Source organism: Macaca fascicularis, chromosome 14 (genome assembly GCF_037993035.2).
Source record: "Macaca fascicularis isolate 582-1 chromosome 14, T2T-MFA8v1.1".
In the NCBI taxonomy this organism is placed as follows: Eukaryota; Metazoa; Chordata; class Mammalia; order Primates; family Cercopithecidae; genus Macaca; species Macaca fascicularis.
In genome coordinates, this window is record NC_088388.1 from 85,404,287 (window position 1) to 85,424,290 (window position 20,004).

Genomic DNA, 20,004 nt, shown 5'->3' on the forward strand with positions numbered 1-20,004 from the left:
TTGTCTCCATTTGTCTCTACAGGGAGAGAGATTCTGTAAAGAGAGAAGAACAGGGGGAGTGCACTGAGTGCTTTCCAGCTGCAGCTGGTTTCCCCCTAAAGTACCACAAATCAATGTGCCATTATGAGGATTAATTGAGGATTAATTTTCATTCCATCACTATGCAATCTAATCTACATTAGAAGCATCTAATCTTCCTATTGACATTTGTCCCTTTCTTTTTCTGGTTTTCATTTCAAAGGACTCTCACATTAATGGCACATGGCTCTACTTAAGCAACCTGGTTAACTAAAGCTAGGATTTAAATGTTTCTCTTTAATCCTCAAGTTTAATCCCCTGATAATGGGGTGGAAGGGTGGATAGTCTCCTTTTATGCCACCACACTAGTTGGATATTTAGTTGTTTTATAAACTTCTAAGCAGACAAGTCCACAGATATTAAGCAGAAGGAAATTACTGGAAGACTGTTGAGACGCTCAGAGTGATGGGAGCTAGGACAATCAGACCTGGAAATGGGCAGAAATCAAGAGGGGATCTGGGGGATTGGCCATTAGGAACCCAGGCAATTTTTTTAAAGCAAGATAGTGAAAAGTGTATACCATCCCTGTGGGAATAACTTCCACATTTTCCTGCTGTCTGCCTGTCAACAGCTCAACAGTCTGAGCCCCAGAAAGAGCATCTGATGACTGATATTAGGTCACATACCTGGCCCCCGGTCCTGCAGAGTCAAGGAGGGCAAGGGTCTGTTTCCTTCGGCTTTGGTAATGGAATGTAGTTACCAGGAATGGCAGCCCCACTAAGATTATACACAATGTAGATCTGTGAATTCCAAAAGGAAATATGGAGGCTTTTAGGGCAGCCAAAACAAAACAAATGCCAACCAAAACTGTTTTTTTATTTTGAGACAGAGTCTAGCTCTGTCACCCAGGCTGGAGTGCAATGGCACGATCTCGGCTCACCGCAACCTCCGCCTCCTGGGTTAAAGCCATTCTCCTGCCTCAGCCTCCCAAGTAGCTGGGACTACAGGCACACACCACCACGCCAGGCTAATTTTTGTATTTTTAGTAGAGATAGGGTTTCATCAGGCTGGCCGGGCTGGTCTCGAACTTCTGACCTCAAGTGATCCACCCGCCTCAGCCTCCCAAAGTCCTGGGATTACAGGTGTGAGCCACTGTGCCTGGCCAGAACTGTGTTTTCAATGGGCCAACTGAAACGTAGGAGAAAGGAATTCAGAAATAAGCATGGAAGGAAACAGGGAGGAAGAAAATGGAAGTGAGCAAGAAAGCAGGAAACATTCAGTCAAGAAAAATTGTCCTTTGGCAATAGGTACATCTCTATGCAAGTCAGCGTGGCTTTTTTCCTCTAACGTGATTTTAAAAGCTCTCTGAAAGCTCAGAGAACAGAAAGCACATCTTGGTGATCTAGAAGTATAGTCATCTTCTTTCACCACCAGATGGTGCTTTATGTATAGAATGGAGGACAAGGATCCTGAGGATGTTCCCAAACACTTGCATGTTTATGAAGCTCTTTTACTTAACAATGATTCAAGAAATATTGGGTAAATGCAAGCCCAGATGAGGGACACCTAACCTAGCTGTACAGATAGGGAGGGGAGGGTTTCCTTACAACAGCTGAGGCTTGCACCCAAGGACAGGATAGAGATTGGGAGGCGAATTCCAATTTAAGAAAGAACCACCAGAAGCAGAGAGACTTGAGAAAGCACATTGCCCTCTAGGAAACACAGGTGGTGGGCTGGGAATGGACAGTATTTCAGGTGGAGGAAACAGAATGAACAAAGGTGTGAAAAATGTACAAACAGATTTAAACTATGGCTATTCAACTGTTTAGCTTGTTATTGGGATTGTCTCAATTCTGCATCATATGACCTGACCTTGGAAAAGTGGGCCATCTGTTTAGGGTAATGATCTGATTCTATCCCTCAGAATACTCAGTTTTCCTTAGCCAGTCCTTGCTCTTTAGCTTCCCCATTTTCTTGTCCTTTTCTGTCCTATAGGTGTGTTGAAACTGACGCATTGCAAAACTGGTATTACATTAAATACACTGAACCCCAAATGCTTATGGAACACTTACACTATTTATACAGAAGAATAAGCAAAAGTGTCCGGGCACAGTGGCTCATGCCTGTAATCTCAGCATTTTGGGAGGCCAAGGATCATGTGAGGTCAGGAGTTCTAAAACATTCTGGCCAACATGGTGAAACCCTGTCTCTACTAAAAATACAAAAATTAGCAGGCTGTGGTGGCAGGTGCCTGTAATCTCAGCTACTCAGGAGGCTGAGGCAGGGGAATGGCTTGAACCCAGGAGGTGGAGGTTGCAGTGAGCCAAGTTTGTGCTACTGCACTGCAGCCTGGGCAACACAGCGAGACTCTATCTCAAAAAAAAAAATAAAGAAAGAAAGAAAGAAAGAAAGAAAGAAAGAAAAGAAAGAAAGAATAAACAAAAGCCCCTACCCTATAACACTGATGCATTCTGTTTGTATCTTATTCCGTGATTTAAGCAAACATTATGTATTGTGTCCTTATATGTCAGATACTGTTAGCACTTTACATGTATCTCACTTAATCCTTAATACAATGTGGAAATAAAATAATAAACATTTTATGGATGGTGAAACAGAAATGCAGAGAAATTGAATAGCCTGCTCAGGGTTTCCAGAATAGCAAAATTAAAGGCCTAGGGTTTAGTTTTCCACTAAAGATTCTCATGACTGGCTTCACATCATTTAGGTCTCTGCTCAAATGTAATCTTAGAGAAGCTACGTTATTCTATCTGAAATAGACACCTCACTGTGCATCCAATTGTCCTGCCTTATTTTTCTTTGTAACGTTATTATATTATTTATATTTGTATTGTCTGTATCTCCTACTAGACTATGGTCTCTGTTAGGGCAGGCTCTTGGTTGTGTTAGCTGCTTATTACCACACTACCCAGAACAGAGCCTGGCACATAATAAGGAGCTCAACAAATTTTTGTTAGGAATAATTGACTCTTAGATCCAAACTCTTAGCCACTATGCTATATTTTGTCCCCAGACAGGATTAAGAAGGTTTACATTTTGAATATTCTGATACCAAAGAGCATGCTGCACAAAGTCTGTGCATGGAACGTGCCAAATAGTATGTAAACTAGGCCAGGTGTGGTGACTCACACCTGCAATCCCAGCACTTTGGGAGGCCGAGGTGGGTGGATCACCAGATCAGGAGATTGAGACCATGCTCGCTAACTCGGTGAAATCCCGTCTCTACTTAAAAAAAAAAAAAAAATTAGCAGGGCGTGGTGGCGTGCGCCTGTAGTAGTCCCAGTTACTGGGAAGGTTGAGGCAGGAGAATGGCGTGAACCCGGGAGGCAGAGCTTGCAGTGAGCTGAGATCGTGCCACTGTACTCCAGCCTGGACGACAGAGTGAGACCCTCTCTCGGGGAAAACAAAAAAAAAAGTATGTAAACTGCCAGTCTATACTCTTAAAATTCGAGTTTAATTCACATACAGTAAAATAAATAATTTTTTTTTTAGACGGAGTCTTGCTCTGTCTCCCAGGCTGGAGTGCAGTGGTGCTCTCTCAGCTCACTGCAAGCTCCTCCTCCTGGGTTCACGCCATTCTCCTGCCTCAGCCTTCCCAGTAGCTGGGACTACAGGCACACGCTGCCATGCCGGGCTGATTTTTTGTATTTTTTTTCAGTAGAGATGGGGTTTCACTGTGTTAGCCAGGATGGTCTTGATCTCTTGACCTCGTGATCTGCCCGCCCATGCCTCCCAAAGTGCTGGGATTACAGGCGTTAGCCACTGTGCCCGGCCAAAATAAATAAATCTTAAGTATGTATATATTTTTACAAATGCATACTCTTGTAACCACCAATCGTATCAAGATATAGAACATTTTTTAGCCCCCAAGGAAGCTGTCTTGTAATAACTTCCAGTCAATACCCTACTTCCCAGAGATAACTACTCTACTTCTATCACATAGGTTAGGTGCTGGGTCCTGAGCTTCACATAAATGCAATCATATAGTTTGTACTCTTATGTCTCCCTTCTTTTGCTCACCATAATATTTTGGAGATTTATCTATGTTCTGTATATCAGTGGTAGTTTATTCTTTTTTATTGTTGTGTTATATTCCATTGTATAAATAAATAACAATTTGTTTATACATTCACCTGCTAGTGGATGTTTAGGTTGTTGCCAAGTTTGGGTTATTAAGTATAAAGCTGCTTTAAATATTCTTATAAATTGTACTTGGCATGTTATTTTAGGGGGTATATACTGAGGAATAGAATTGCTGCATCATAAGGTAGATGTTTGTTTAGCTTTCTTTTCTGAAAAGTGCCTGTTCAAGTGTTTTGCCCATTTAAAAAGCTTTGTTATTGATCTGTAGAGTTATTTATGTATATAATCCTTTATCAGATGTAAGTATCGCAAATATATTCTCCTACTTTGTAATTGCCTATTCAGTTTCCTGCTAATGTATTTTGATAACAGAGGTTCTCAATTTTAATGAAGTCAAATGTATCAATTTTGTCTCTTAAGGTTAGTGCTTTTTCTGTCACTGTCTACCCCAAAGTTGTGAAGTTTAAGAAATCATTGTCTACCCCAAAGTTGTGAAGTTATTCTGTTTTCTTCTAAAGCTTGGTTCATATTTCACATTTGAGTATATGTTCCACCTTGAATTAAGTTTTGGATTTGTTGTGAGTTAAGAGTTTATTTTCTTCCCCATATGGATATACAGTTGTTGAAGCACCATTTAATAAAAACACTGTCACCTCTCCATTGAATTGTAGTAACACCTTTGTTATAAACTAAATGAATATATATGTACAGGGTATTTATGGACTCCGTTTTGTTACATTGGCCTATTTGCCTAACCTTGCACCAATACCACATTGTCTTAATTGCTGCCGCTTTATACTTGGTCTCGAACTCTGATAGTAAAGTTGTCAACTTTATTCTTCTTAAAGATTATTCTTGGCTATTTTAGGTTCTTTGCATTTCCATATAAATTTAAGATTTATCCTGTTGATGTTGACCAAATATTTTAAATGAGTTTTTATAGATTGGGTTTGCATTGAATCCACTTATCAAATTGGGGGAAATTGCCATCTTATCAATTTTCAGTCATTTGATTCATGCACATGATATAGTTCTTTATTTATTTAGGTCACTTTTAATTTCTCTCAGCAGTGTTTTGTAGTTTTCACTATTAGCTTTGTGGAACTCTTCTTAAATTTGTTTCTAAATATTTGATTTTTAATGTTACTATAAATTACATTTTAAAATATTTCATTTTCTGATCATTTCTTGATAGTATATAGAAATATGCTTCGTTTTCATGTGTTGACTTTGTATCCAGAGAGTTTGCTAAATTAATTCTAATAGTCTGTATAGTTTCAGATTTTCTGTCTTCACAATCATGTAATACATAAATGAAAATAGTTTTACTTTTTGTTTTCAATCTTTATACCTTTTATTTCTCTTTCTTGCCTTACAGAACTGTCTTGGGCCTACAGCATAATGATGAACAACCGTAGTGGTAGTAGAGATCACCATCTTTTCTTGACTTTGGGGAGAAAACTTTAACCACTGATAATGACACCGCTACAGGGTTTTATTACTAGATAACCCTTTGAGATTAAGGATGTTTTATTCAATTTCTCCTTTGTTGTGGATTTTTTTTCTAAAATCACCAATGCATGTTCAGCTTTATCAAATATGTTTTCTTCACCTATTAAGATGATCTTATTGTGCCCCTTCTTTCAATATTATGCTGTTAACATGGTGAATTCTAATGACAGAATTTTAAAATGTTAAATCAATCTTTTATTCCTTGAGTACATCTTTCTTTGTTATGGTATATTATGTATTTTTTACATTCCTGGAATCCCATTTATTGATTTTTTTGGTTTTGTTTTTAGAGACAGGGTCTTGCTCTGTCACCCAGACTGGAGTGCAGTGGTATGATCATAGCCCACTATAACCACATACTCCTGGGCTCAACTGATCCTCCCACGTCAGCCTCCTGAATAGCTAGGCCTACTGAGGCATGCCACCACACACAGCTAATGTAAACACATTTTTAGAAACAGGATCTCACTATGTTGCCCAGGCTGGTCTCAAACTCATGGGCTCAAGCAATCCTCTCACTTTTGACTTCCCAAAGTACTGGGATTACAGGCATGAGCCACTACACCCTGCCAATTTATTGATATTTTGTTAGGATTTTTACATCTATGTTCAAGAGAGATTCTAGACTATAAATTTCCTTACTTGTAATGTCATATTTTGGTATCAATGTTTTGCCAATCTTAAAAAGTGAGTGCAGACATGTCCTTTCTTTTTTAATTCTCTGGAATAGTTTGTGTAAATCCAGTATTATTTGTTCTTGAATTATTTGTAAGAACTCAGCATTAAAGCCATAAAAATCTGACATTTATTTGCAGGAAGTTTTTTTTTTTTTTTTTTTTTTTTAAATAAACATATGGAAGTAATTTGCTTTGTTTATGTCAGCACAAACTTAGTCATTTTCCACATACACCCTCCCAAGACTAAACCAGGAAGAAGTTGAATCCCAGAACAGACCAATAACAGGCTCTGAAATAGAGGCAATAATTACTAGCCTACCAACCAAAAAAAGTCCAGGACCAGACGGATTCACAGCCAAATTCTACCAGAGGTACAAAGAGGAGCTCGTACCATTCCTTCTGAAACTATTCCAATCAACAGAAAAAGAGGGAATCCTTCCCAACTCATTTTATGAGGCCAGCATCATCCTGATACCAAAGCCTGGCAGAACACAACAAAAAAAGAGAATTTTAGACCAATATCACTGATGAACATCAATGCAAAAATCCTCAATAAAATACTGGCAAACTGAATCCAACAGCACATCAAAAAGTGTATCCACCACGATCAAGTTGGTTTCATCCCTGGGATGCAAGGCTGGTTCAACATACACAAATCAATAAACGTAATCGATCATATAAACAGAACCAAGACAAAAACCACATGATTATCTCAATAGATGCAGAAAAGGCCTTTGACAAAATTCAACAGCCCTTCATGCTAAAAACTCTGAATAAACTAGGTAGTGATCGGATGTATCTCAAAATAATAAGAGCTATTTATGACAAACCCACAGCCAATATCATACTGAATGGGCAAAACCTGGAAGCATTCCCTTTGAAAACTGGCACAAGACAGGCATGCCCTCTCTCACCACTCCTATTCAACATAGTGTTGGAAGTTCTGGCCAGGGCAATGAGGCAAGAGAAAGAAATAAAGGGTATTCAGTTAGGAAAAGAGGGAGTCAAATTGTCCCTGTTTGCAGATGACATGATTGTATATTTAGAAAACCCCATCGGCTTAGCCCCAAATCTCCTTAAGCTGATAAGCAACTTCAGCAAACTCTCAGGATACAAAACCAATGTGCAAAAATCACAAGCATTCCTATACACCAATAACAAACAGAGAGCCAAATCATGAGTGAACTCCCATTCACAATTGCTTCAAAGAGAATAAAATACCTAGGAATCCAACTTACAAGAGATGTGAAGGACCTCTTCAAGGAGAACTACAAACCACTGCTCAATGAAATAAAAGAGGACACAAACAAATGGAAGAACATTCCATGCTCATGGATAGGAAGAATTAATATCATGAAAATGGCCGTATTTCCCAAGTGTAATTTAGAGATTCAATGCCATCCCCATCAAGCTACCAATGAGTTTCTTCACAGAACTGGAAAAAACTACTTTAAAGTTCATATGGAACCAAAAAAGAGCCCGCATTGCCAAGACAATCCTAAGCAAAAAGAACAAAGCTGGAGGCATCACGCTACCTGACTTCAAACTATACTACCAGGGAAAACAGCATGGTACTGGTACCAAAACAGAGATATAGACCAATGGAAGAGAACAGAGCCCTCAGAAATAATACCACACATCTACAACTACCTGATCTTTGACAAACCTTACAAAAACAAGAAATGGGAAAAGGATTCCCTATTTAATAAATGGTGCTGGGAAAACTGGCTAGTCAAATATGGAAAGCTGAAACTGGATCCCTTCCTTACACCTCATACAAAAATTAATTCAAGATGGATTAAAGACTTAAATGCTAGACTAAAAACCATAAAAACCCTAGAAGAAAACCTAGGCAATACCATTCAGGACATAGGCATAGGCAAGGAACTCATGACTAAAACACTAAAAGCAATGGCAACAAAAGCCAAAATTGACAAATGGGATCTAATTAAACTAAAGAGCACAACAAAAGAAACTACCATCAGAGTGAACAGGCGACCTACAGAATGGGAGAAAAGTTTTGCAATCTACCCATCTGACAAAGGGCTAATATCCAGAATCTACAAAGAACTCAAACAAATTTACAAGAAAAAAAACAACCCCATCAAAACGTGGGCAAAGGATATGAACAGACACTTCTCAAAAGAAGACATTTACGCAGCCAACAGACACAGGAAAAAATGCTCATCATCACTTGCCATCAGAGAAATGCAAATCAAAACCACAATGCGATACCATCTCACACCAGTTAGAATGGCGATCATGAAAAAGTCAGGAAACAACAGGTGCTGGAGAGGATGTGTAGAAAGAGGAACACTTTTACACTGTTGGTGGGACTGTAAACTAGTTCAACCATTGTGGAAAACAGTGTAGTGATTCCTCAAGGATCTCGAACTAGAAATACCATTTGACCACCCAGTGATCCCATTACTGGGTATATACCCAAAGGATTATAAATCGTGCTACTATAAAGACACATGCACATGTATGTTTATTGCAGCACAATTCACAATAGCAAAGACTTGGAACCAACCCAAATGTCCATCAATGACAGACTGGATTAAGAAAATGTGGCACATATACACCATGGAATACTATGCAGCCATAAAAAAGGACGAGTTCATGTCCTTTGCAGGGACATGGATGAAGCTGGAAACCATCATTCTGAGCAAACTATTGCAAGGACAGAAAACAAAACACTGCATGTTCTCACTCATAGGTGGGAACTGAACAATGAGAACACTTGGACACAGGGTGGGGAACATCACACACCGGGGCCTGGGAGGACAGGGAGGGATAACATTAGGAGAAATACCTAATGTAAATGAAGAGTTAATGGGTGCAGCACACCAACATGGTACATGTATACATATCTAACAAACCTGCATGTTGTGCACATGTACCCTAGAACTTAAAGTATAATAAAATAAAAAATAAAAACAACAAAGGAACTCATCCCCCCATCAAAAAAAAACAAAAACAAAAACAAAACATAGTCTTTTTCTTGTTTTTTGAGACGGAGTCTTGTTCTGTCACCCAGGCTGGAATGCTGTGGCACAATCTTGGCTCACTGCAACCTCTGCCTTCCAGGTTCAAGCGATTCTCCTGCCTCAGCCTTCCAAGTAGCTGGGATTACAGGTGTGAGTCACCATGACTGGCTAATTTTTGTATTTTTAGTAGAGATGGGGTTTCACTATGTTGGCCAGGCTGGTCTCCAACTCCTGACCTCCAGTGATCCACCCTTTTCGACCTCCCAAAGTGCTGGGATTACAGGTGTGAGCCACCATGTCTGTAATCATTTTCAACTTAGTCATTTTCTATGGCTCATTTCCTTGGTCAAGATAAAAGTTATTATTATATCTTAAGTAATAAATATAAAGTTTATATAAAATAATAAGCTATAGATATGTCTTTGCATTAAGAAAGTTAAAAACTGTCAGGTACAGTGGCTCACACCTGTAATCCCAACACTTTGGGAGATAGAAGCAGGCAGATCGCTTGAGGTCAGGAGTTTGAGACCAGCCTGGACAATATGGCGAAACCCCATCTCTACTAAAAATATAAAAATTTGCTGAACGTGGTGGTACATGCCTGTATTCCCAGCTACTCAGGAAGCTGAGGCAGGAGAATCACTGTAACCCAGGAGGAAGAGGTTGAAGTGAGCTGAGATTACGCCACGGCACTCCATCCTGGGAGACAGAGCGAGACTGTGTCCCAAAAAAAAAAAAAAGAAAGTTAAAAATTGTTTGACTGGGCACGGTGGCTCACACCTGTAATCCCAGCACTTTGGGAGGCTGAGGCAGGCGGATCATGAAGTCAGGAGATCAAGACCATCCTGGCTAACATGGTGAAACTCCGTCTCTACTAAAAATACAAAAAATTAGCTGGGCGTGGTGGTGGGCGCCTGTAGTCCTAGCTACTTGGCAGGCTGAGGCAGGAGAATTGCTTGAACCTGGGAGGTGGAGGTTGCAGCAAGCCGAGATCATGCCACTGAACTCCAGCCTGGGCGACAGAGCAAGATTCCATCTCAAAAAAAAAAAAAAAAAAAATTGTTAATCCTCAAACTTATCCTTATCAGATTTTACTTTATGTATTTTGAGGCTCAGTTATTAGGAGAATAAATGTTTATAATTTTTATGTTTTCTTGATGAACTGAAACCTTTTTTTATTATGAAATGACACTCTTTATCTCTGGTAACACTGTTTGCTCTGAAGTCTAATGTGTCTGATATTAATATAGCCACTCCAGTTTTCTGTTGGTCAAGGTCAGCATGGTATATTTGTTATCACCCCTTGAGTTTTCATCCATTTATTTATATTTAAAATATATTTCGTGTAGGCAGTATAGTTATGTTACGCATTTTAACCAATTCAACAACTTCTGACTTTTAGTTGGGGTATTTAAACCATTTATGGGACAATTTATATTACATTTAGGGAATTTATATATCATTAACATTGATATGATTAGGTTTAAATCTACCATCTTGCTATTTGTTTTTTATTTGTCTTATCTGGTTTTTGTTCTCTTTGTTCTCTTTTTCTGTCTTGTTTTAAACTGATTATATTTTTATGACTTCATTTTATCTTCTTTGTCGGCTTATTTGCTATAAGTCTTTGTTGTATTACTTTAGTTGTTAACTACAGGGTTCATAATATACATATTTATCACCATCTATCTTGGAAAAATTTTGGTAATTATCTCTTTAAACTATTTTTCTGTCTGCAAGTTTCTCTCCTTATGCAGGGACTTGAATTGTATATATATTTGTCTTCTTTTTTTTTTTTTTGAGATGGAGTCTCACTCTATTGCCCAGGCTGGAGTGCAATGGTGTGATCTTGGCTCACTGCAACCTCCACCTCCCAGGTTCAAGCGATTCTCCTGCCTCAGTCTCCCAAGTAGCTGGGATTACAGACACACACAACACCCGGCTAATTTTTGTATTTTTAGTAGAGATGGGGTTTCACCATGTTGGCAAGGCTAGTCTCAAACTCCTGACCTTGTGATCCACCCACCTTGGCCTCCCAAAGTGTTGGGATTATAGGTGTGAGCCACCGCGCTTGGCCTATATTTGTTTCCTTATAAGCTGTCCCACAGCTAACTGATATTCTGTTCTTTTTTTTCAGTAGTTTTTCTCTCTGTAGTTCATTACGGATTTTTTTTTTTACTATGTCTTCAAGTTCACCAACCTTTCTTCTGACACTAATCCCATCCAATGTATTCTTTTCATCTCAGGCATTGTGGTTTTAATGTCTGGAAGTTCTTTGTTTTTAATATCTCCAGTGTTGCCAGTTAACATGTTTAATATTTTATTTTTGCTTCTTGAACATATTAACTACTAATACGATAACTGTTTTAGTGTTCTTGTCTACTAATTCTATTATTTGTGTCATTTCTTGGTCAGGTTTAAATTGAATGATTTTCTCTTTCCTCATTATGGATCATACTTTCTTGCTTCCTTGCATGCCTGGTAATTTTTTGGGGGATGTCATACATTATGAATTTTACCTTGTTTGGTTCTTGATACTTTTGTATTCCTGTAAATATTACTGAACTTGCTTTCGGGATGCAGTCAAGTTACTTTAAAACAGGTTGGCTAAAATGAAGTTTTAGGTCTTCCTTCTAGCTTTATTGGGAAGAAATGAAGCAGTGTTTAGTCTGAGGTTAACTTTCCCCCCTACTGAGCCAAGACCATTCTTTGTACTCCTCTCCAACACCCCATGAATTATGAGGTTTTCTATTTTGGCTGTTGGGAAACGGTGTTTTCTTGGATCTCTGTGATCTATGGAAACTGTTTCCTTTGATTCTTCTGGATAGTTCTTTTCTCTGGCCATGGGTAGCTTTCTTACATGCATGTACAAATCAGTCCTCAACTGAATACTTTAGGGGACCCTCTGAAGATCTCTGGAACTTTCTCTCTCTCTCTGTGGGTTTGTGGTTTTCTCCCATCCCTGCATTGCAGCCTGAAAATTTTCTCCAGGCAGTAAGCTGGGGCAATTGTAGGATTTACCTCATGTGCTTCCCATCTCTCAGCGATTCCTTTGTTGCCTGATGCCTTATTCTGATTTTCTTGTTATATATTTTATTTTCACATGTTAAAACCTTGGATGATATAGTTATTATTATTGCTTTCAATAGCCAATTTTGTTTTATTTTTATCTATTAATTTAACCTCCCTAGAGCTGTTCATTCTTTTTTCCACTTTCATATTCTATCTGGGATCATTTTCCTTCAATCCGAAAACATCCTCTGCTTTTTTCTTATATTTTATTTGCCTGATAAAGTTTTAAAACTTTGTTCTTGACTTTGAAAAATATTTTTCCTGAGTATAAAGTACAAGTTTGGCAGTTTTTTCTTTCAGCACTTTAAAGTTATCATTACATACAGTGTTGCACTTTGATGTTTTAATTATGATGTCAGTGGCATTTCTTGTGATTGTCTTTTTTTTCTCTAGCAGCTTTAAAGGTTTTTTTTTTTTAATATTTGGTTTAATAAGTTTGACTTTTATGTACCTACATGTCATTTCCATTGTATTTATCCTATTTGGGACTTGCTAAGCTTCTTGAAGATTTTAATACTTCTCAACAATTTGGAAAATTATCATACATTTTTCCCAAATGATTACTTCTTTCTTATTCTGTCTTTCTTCTCTTCCTGGAACTTCATATATTTCACATTTCTTACTGTGTGAGGTTCTTTTTACCTTTTTCCTTTTTGAGGTTCAATTTGGATAATTTCATTAAGTTCATTTGTCTTATGTTGTTTTCTGTCTACTGTTAAAATCCTCAAGTAAGTTCTTTACTTTTTAGTCAACTTATGAATTAACTAAATTTTATTTAAGTTTGCCTTTATTAAGCTTTTAAGTTTACTTTCCTAGAATTCTGGGTTGCTTCTTTTAAAAAAAAATCTTCATCAAGATACATACAATAAGCTGTATCCATTTTGAGTGCACACCTTGACGAATTTTTACAACTGTAGGCTCCTGTGAAATCACTACCACATTCAAGATACAGAATATATCCATTACCCCAAAATATTTCCTATGCCCCCTTGGCAGTTCATTTCTCCTTCTGATCCTGGCCCCAGCCAATCACTGATTTGCTGGACTCACTATAAATTAGTTTGCATTTTCTAGAATTTATATAAATGAAACCACACAGTATGTATTCTTTCTGTCTTGTTTCTATCAGCCAGCATGATGACTCTGAGGTTCATCCATGTTACCTATGTCAGTAGTTCATTTCTTTTTATTACTAAGTAGTGTTACTTTGTATGGATATACTATTACTTGTTTATCCATTTTCCATTTGATAGACACATGGGCTGTTTTACATTTTTGGCTGCTGTGAATAAGGCTGCTATGAATATTTGCATTTAACACTTTGTGTGAACACATATTTTTTATCTCTATAGGTTGAATGCTTAGAACTAGAATGGCTGGTCATATGGTAGGTATATGTTTAACTTTATAAGAAACTGCCAGTTTTTTGAACTACTTTACATTCACACCTTGAGTATAAGCTCCAATTGTTCCACATCTTCACTAACATTTGGTATTATCAGTCTTTTTAATTGTAGCCATCCTAATGTAGTGCTGTCTCATTGTGGTTTTAATATGTGTTTTCCTAATGACTAACCATGTTGAAAACCTTTCCATCTCCTTACTGGCCATTTACATATCTGCTTTTGTAAAATGTATGTTCAAATATTTTGTCCATTAAATAAATTGAATTATTTTCTTATTACTGAGCTTTGGGAGATTTTAAAAATACATTTTGTATATCAGTTGTCAGGTATTTGTAGTGTGAATACTTTCTACGATTCTGTGACTTTTCATTTTTTAATGATGCCTTTAAAGAGCAAAAGTTTTGAATTTTGATAAAGTCCAACTTTATCATTCATGCTTTGTGTCTTAAATATTTGCTTAACCTCAAGATCACAAAATTTTTCTCTTATGTTTTATTCTAGAACTTTTATATCTTTTAGATTTAGGTCTATGCCTATCTTAAGTTAATTTTTGTATATTGTGTGAAGTGAACTGGCTGACCAACTTACCATACATTGCCTAAAGTCACTTATTTTACAATTTTTCAAAATATATTTATTTATCAGTAGTCTCCATTTTAAGTCAAGAGGCATTCTTTTGTTTATAGAATATACATTTGGTTTTGCCTACGTAAAGTGGTATAATCTTATGGTAAAATGGGGCGAGTATCTGCAGGCTTAGAATTTTGGGGCTCCAAAAAGACTTTTTTCTTATTTTTACTTTTATCATTATTTCTTTAAGTTTACTGGGATATACTTGTTAACATTTATAGTCATTATTACTACTTTAACAACAAGCAGGCTCAGAAATATTAAGATTTTATTCAGTTATAAACACAAACCTATTTATGTTAATACTAGACTTGAGCTCAGATTTCCAAATGCCGAATTCCTCACTTTAGTTTAAGTGAAATGGAAAAAAGCTGCAAAGTGTTTATAAAAGGTGTAGGTCAGATGAGTACAGTTTAAATATTAACTTTCTCTTCTATTCATAAATAGATAATGTTATATGCATGGGTATCATTATCATATTTATTATTCATTGAGATAACATCTATTAAACATGAGAAAGCCAGACTGTATGACTTTTATTCTGCAAAGAGTCCAGGTAGAATAACGATAGTGTGTTAACTCCTACTTGAAATGGTCTATTTTCAAATAGTCTGACTTGATGAGTTTTCTATATTTTTTCTTTGGGAGATCATTCCACAGCTTAATTTCAAGGTAATCTCATTTATCACCTTAGCTAATTTACCTTTTTTCATTTGTGTTGTAAGAAAATGAATGCATCTTTGCAGTTTCATCTGTCAAAAGCTTCTAAATGGCTGTCACTCAATCACATTAATCATTCCGTAGCCAGTCTTTCTGTGGTTATCCTTTTAGTTATTTGGCAGCTTTCCCCATCTCTCTGAGAAATTTCTCTGATTAGTTGTTATCTGACATATGGATTACTTATATAATGAAATTCAAGCTTCTTTTTAATATAATACAGAAGAATATAGTGGTGATTAGGTCATTTTCTTATTCAAGGCCTTCAGGAACTATCTACACCTTCCAAATAAAATTCAAGCTTCTTTGTTTAGCATTCAGGCTAATCATCCCAGTTAGAAGTTGATACAGTTTGAATATTTGTCCCCGCCAAATCTCATGTCGAATTGTAATCCCCATGTTGTATGTAGGTGGGGCCTGGCAGGGAGCATTTGGATCATGGGGGTGGATCCCTCATAACTTGGTGCTATCCTCATAATAGTGAATGAGTTCTTGTGAGATCTGGCTGTTTAAGTGTGTGGCACCTTCCCCCACCCACTCTCTCTCTTGCTCCTGCTTTCACCATGTGATGAGCCTACTCTTGCTTTGCCTTCTCTATGAGTAAAAGCTCCCTGAGGCATCCCCAGAAGCTGGACAGATGCCAGCACCATGCTTGTACAGCTGCAGAACCATGAGCCAATTAAACCTCTTTTTAAAATAAATTACCCAGTCTCAGGTATTTCTTTATAGCAATGCAAGAATGGCCTACTAGAGATATAAATTTCCTCCCCTTGAATTCCCATTACACTGTCTTCATGTCTCAAACATGACATTAAACATACGCTATGGTTTGGATATTTGTCCCCTCCAAACCTCATGTTGAAATTTGATCCCCAATGTTGGAGATGAGGCTTAATGGCAGGTGTTTTGGTCATGGGAGCGAAACCCATGAATAGATATATGACCTCCCTAGGTAGGGAGTGCTCACTCTATTAATTCCTCAGAGCTGGCTGTTAAAAAGAGGCTGGCATCTCCCTTACCTGTCTTTTGTTTCCTCTGTCACCAAGTGATCTCTACACAGCCAGCTCCCCTTTGCCTTGGCCTTTTGCCATGAGTAGAAGCAGCCTGAGGCCCTCACCAGATGCAGATACCCAATCTTGAACCTTCCAGCCATTCTTAATTGTGAACCAAATAAATATGTTGTCTTTATAAATTACTCAGTCTCTCAGGTAGTCCTTTGCAACACAAAACAGACTAAGGTAACAAATCTTTACAATACAGTTGCAGTGCACAAACACATAATTTATGTGGATTCAAGTCTAAGTAAAACTTAAAGAGAATACTTTAAATTGAAATAGTTCAGTTTTAACTACCAGTCCTGTATCATTCAGGTTCAATCAGAGAAGCAGGACCTGTAAGAGTGATAGAAAATATAAAATTTATTATGAGCACTAGCCCTTAATAGTTGTAGGAGCTGATTAAGTCATCTCTGTCTGGTGTTGGCCTCTGTGTCTGGTGTAAGGCCTAAAGCCAGCAAGGCTAATAGGAAGAAAAGATGGTCATGAAATGGGGAAGAATAAGGAAAGATTGGAACTGGTGAGAACAATCTGGAACCCACAAGTGAAATTGCCTTTGCAAAAATTATGACAGTGAGAAAAATCTGACATAGTAAAATTATGGCAGTAAAAGAAATCTGTCCTAATTAACTCCATCTTGCTTCTAACCTCCAAGCTGCCCTTGTTCGTTCCCGGACATAGGCTGAACTAACTAACATGGGAGGAATTTATAGTTCAACTTTGAAACAAAGATGGTAACAGTCCCTCCCTGAAACAAACTTCCTCCTTTCATGGGGACCAGATTGGCCTTTGTAAAACCAACAAATTAGCCACAAGCTCAGAAACCATGGCCTAGGAGTCATGCAGCCAGAGGCCACAAGATTGCTAACCTCCCCAATTGCCCCTATAGATAACATTACTATTGTAAAACCTAAGATTGATGTTTGAGCGATTTTTCTGACCCAGCATTCTGATGGATTAGCTGGCACATCCCAGACTGAAAAACCGGCTCATCTGGTCTTGTGGCCTCCACCAGGAACTGACTCAGCACAAAAGGACAGCTTCAACTTCCTATGTTTTCATCCCTGACCCAAACTATCAGCACTCCCCATTCCCTAGCTCCTTTCCCACCAAACTAAAAAACCCTAGCCTTTGAATTTTCAAGGAGGCTAATCTGAGTAATAAGAATACTCTAGTCTTCCATTTAGCCAGCTCTACCTGTATTAAACTCTTTCTCTATTGCAACTCCCGCATCTTGATAAATTGGTTTCATTCCAGAGGGCAAGAAGAACCCATTGGGCGGTTACACACAGGCAAACTAGATCCTGTGAGGACAAATTGCAGCCTACATCTGTATTTCCTTGCATCCAACCTCAGTGATGTGAGGGACTTACAGGATTAGGCAGTGCCTTTGGCAACACTGCTGCACATGTACCTGGTCTAAGATTGAGAGAAGCAGAAAGAGGAGATCTGGCAGGAGTTGCAGAGCTGCAGGCCAGGCTGCTGGCCCATGCCTACATGGTGAGCCAGCAGATCAGTGCCTAGCCCCATGATGACCTTTAGGGCTTCAGATCAAATGGCTGCTGCTTTACTTCTGCCTTCCAAATCTCACGCACATTCTCTTTTGACTAACCCTAACCTAGAATCATACAGGAAAGGGAATTCTGGAAAATGTAGTTCTATCTTAGCTAAGTCGACACTCTATGAAGCTACTGCAAGTCTGTTTCTGCATAAATCCTTGAGTAAGCAAGGGACAGAAGATATACATCTGCTATATTTTCAAACTGTCTCAGTTCATGAGTGCGTATCATAGTGTTAGCATGGCACAATGTTGAGTACATACAATTAATTCTATTTGGTTGAATTTTTAGAATAAGACTGCTTTCCTAAACTCTAGCCAACTGTTTCATTACACCTCTCCTGAAGAAAGTGATCTGCACCAGTGTGAGGGGAGAAAGACTGTTTGCATTGGGTCTATAAACTGAGAGATGGCATATGTGGGTCTCTGATATGGTCCCCTCCTAAGAAGGGATTTCTAGAGTAGTTTTCCCACATCCAATTTTCAATTTACACTTTGACTTTGAAACCCAATCCTGATTTTAGAACCTCCTGCAATAAATATTTGTTAAAATGGTGAAAAATGAATTGTGAATTTCTTATCTGTAGGGATTTTCTGGTAAGTGTCTGTATTCCTTTTAGCAACTAGCAAAGTGCTTGGCACAAATTAAGTACTCCATATAGATGTGGGTTAAATTATTTATTGCAAATTTCTATTCTGGTGTTGTAAAATGAGTATTATGCTTTCTTTTTCAGTAGTTTTCCAAGTTGCCTTTAACATAAACCACTTAATATTGTGTGTGCCTTGGGGCTTCGGTAAAAATGACCGCCCATTCAGTGTGGGTTTTGCAAGGCAAGTTGGAGCTTGCAGAAAAGTAAATGTACATTGAAATACTTGGGAAAATTTTGGCCCTGTTTGTTTCCTTCAGTGTTTGCATAAATTCCTACACTCTACCTGTACCTCTCTCTCTTCCTCTCTTTGATAAATTATCTTAAATATTATAAAGTAATTCATGCTCTTGTTAAACAGTAAATAAAGGAGAAAAGTGAATATAAAAGTTCTTGAAATGCCTCCTCTGCCATACACAATTTTGTGTGATTCAAAATTTCACTGTTGATATTTTTTGAATGTATCTTTCCTCAAATATTCCATATATTTACAAAAATATATACGAATATGTATGCATACTTATATGCTTATATTTGAAGGAAACAGGATTACATTACATAAAAATACTATGCTGCTACTGGTTTTTACTTATGATATTTTGAAACTTTTTCAACATCAGCACATAAATGTGCAGTTTTCTTTTAAGTAAACTCTTGAAATGTATTCCAATGTATGTAGTCACAATTTAACCAGTTCCCTATGATGGTCATCTTAGGCTGATTCTAAGAATTAACATTATAAACAATGTTGCATATACATATATCTTTGCATGTATCATGCCAATATAGCCAAGGAGTAAATTTGTAGCGGTGGAAGTACATGGTTTGCCTGGGTTTTGTTAGCAACTGAAAAGTATGTATTTTCAGGATATACAATATTTATAGCTCATTAAAAGTTTCTAGTCAACACAGGGTTACACATATCTACACCTCCTCGTTTGTCAAGAGACCTTTGACAAAAGGAAAATAAGACCTTGGAAGAAAAGTCGACAAATTTGTCCTTATTCTTTTAGAGCTTCCTTTAGCCATCTGCAATTCACTGACAATTAGCATCCACCACCATCTCCTGGAACTGAAGACAGCTTTTCTACAGATTAAAAGTATCACTATATTTAATGCAAAATCGAATGCATTGTAAAACAATTATTTTTATAATTCCATTATCTTAATATGGAACAATAATGCTGATATTGCCACTAAAAATTAGTTGGCATTATCTATTAAAATTGATCACATGCATTTCTCATGACCCATGAATCTACCCCTATATACACATCAGAAATTAGTACATGTATCTGTCAAAAGTGTTCTATGAGAATGTTTGCAGCAGCATTATTCCCAGTAGCCTCAAAGGGAAACAACACAAATGCCCTTCAACAGTGGAATGCATAAATTGTGCCATACTCATAAAAAGGAATAATACATAACAGTGTAAATGAAGAAATTATTACCATAGAAACTACGGATGAACCTCATGAACATAATGTGAATTTGAATAGAGCCAGACACAAAGGAATACATAATATATGATTCCAAAGAATCAACAGGAAAAATGAATCTGCAGTATGTGCTGGCTAATGACTGGAGGGGTAATGAGGTGCTGATCTGTGCAATGTGC

At 37.6% G+C, this 20,004-nt stretch overlaps 1 protein-coding gene across 8 annotated transcripts in view; it reads right to left on the bottom strand.

Moving 5' to 3' along the window:
• ME3 (malic enzyme 3) overlaps positions 1–20,004 on the bottom strand; it is a 321,404-nt gene that overhangs the window by 17,709 nt on the left and 283,691 nt on the right. The gene's annotated exons all lie outside the window — the stretch shown is intronic.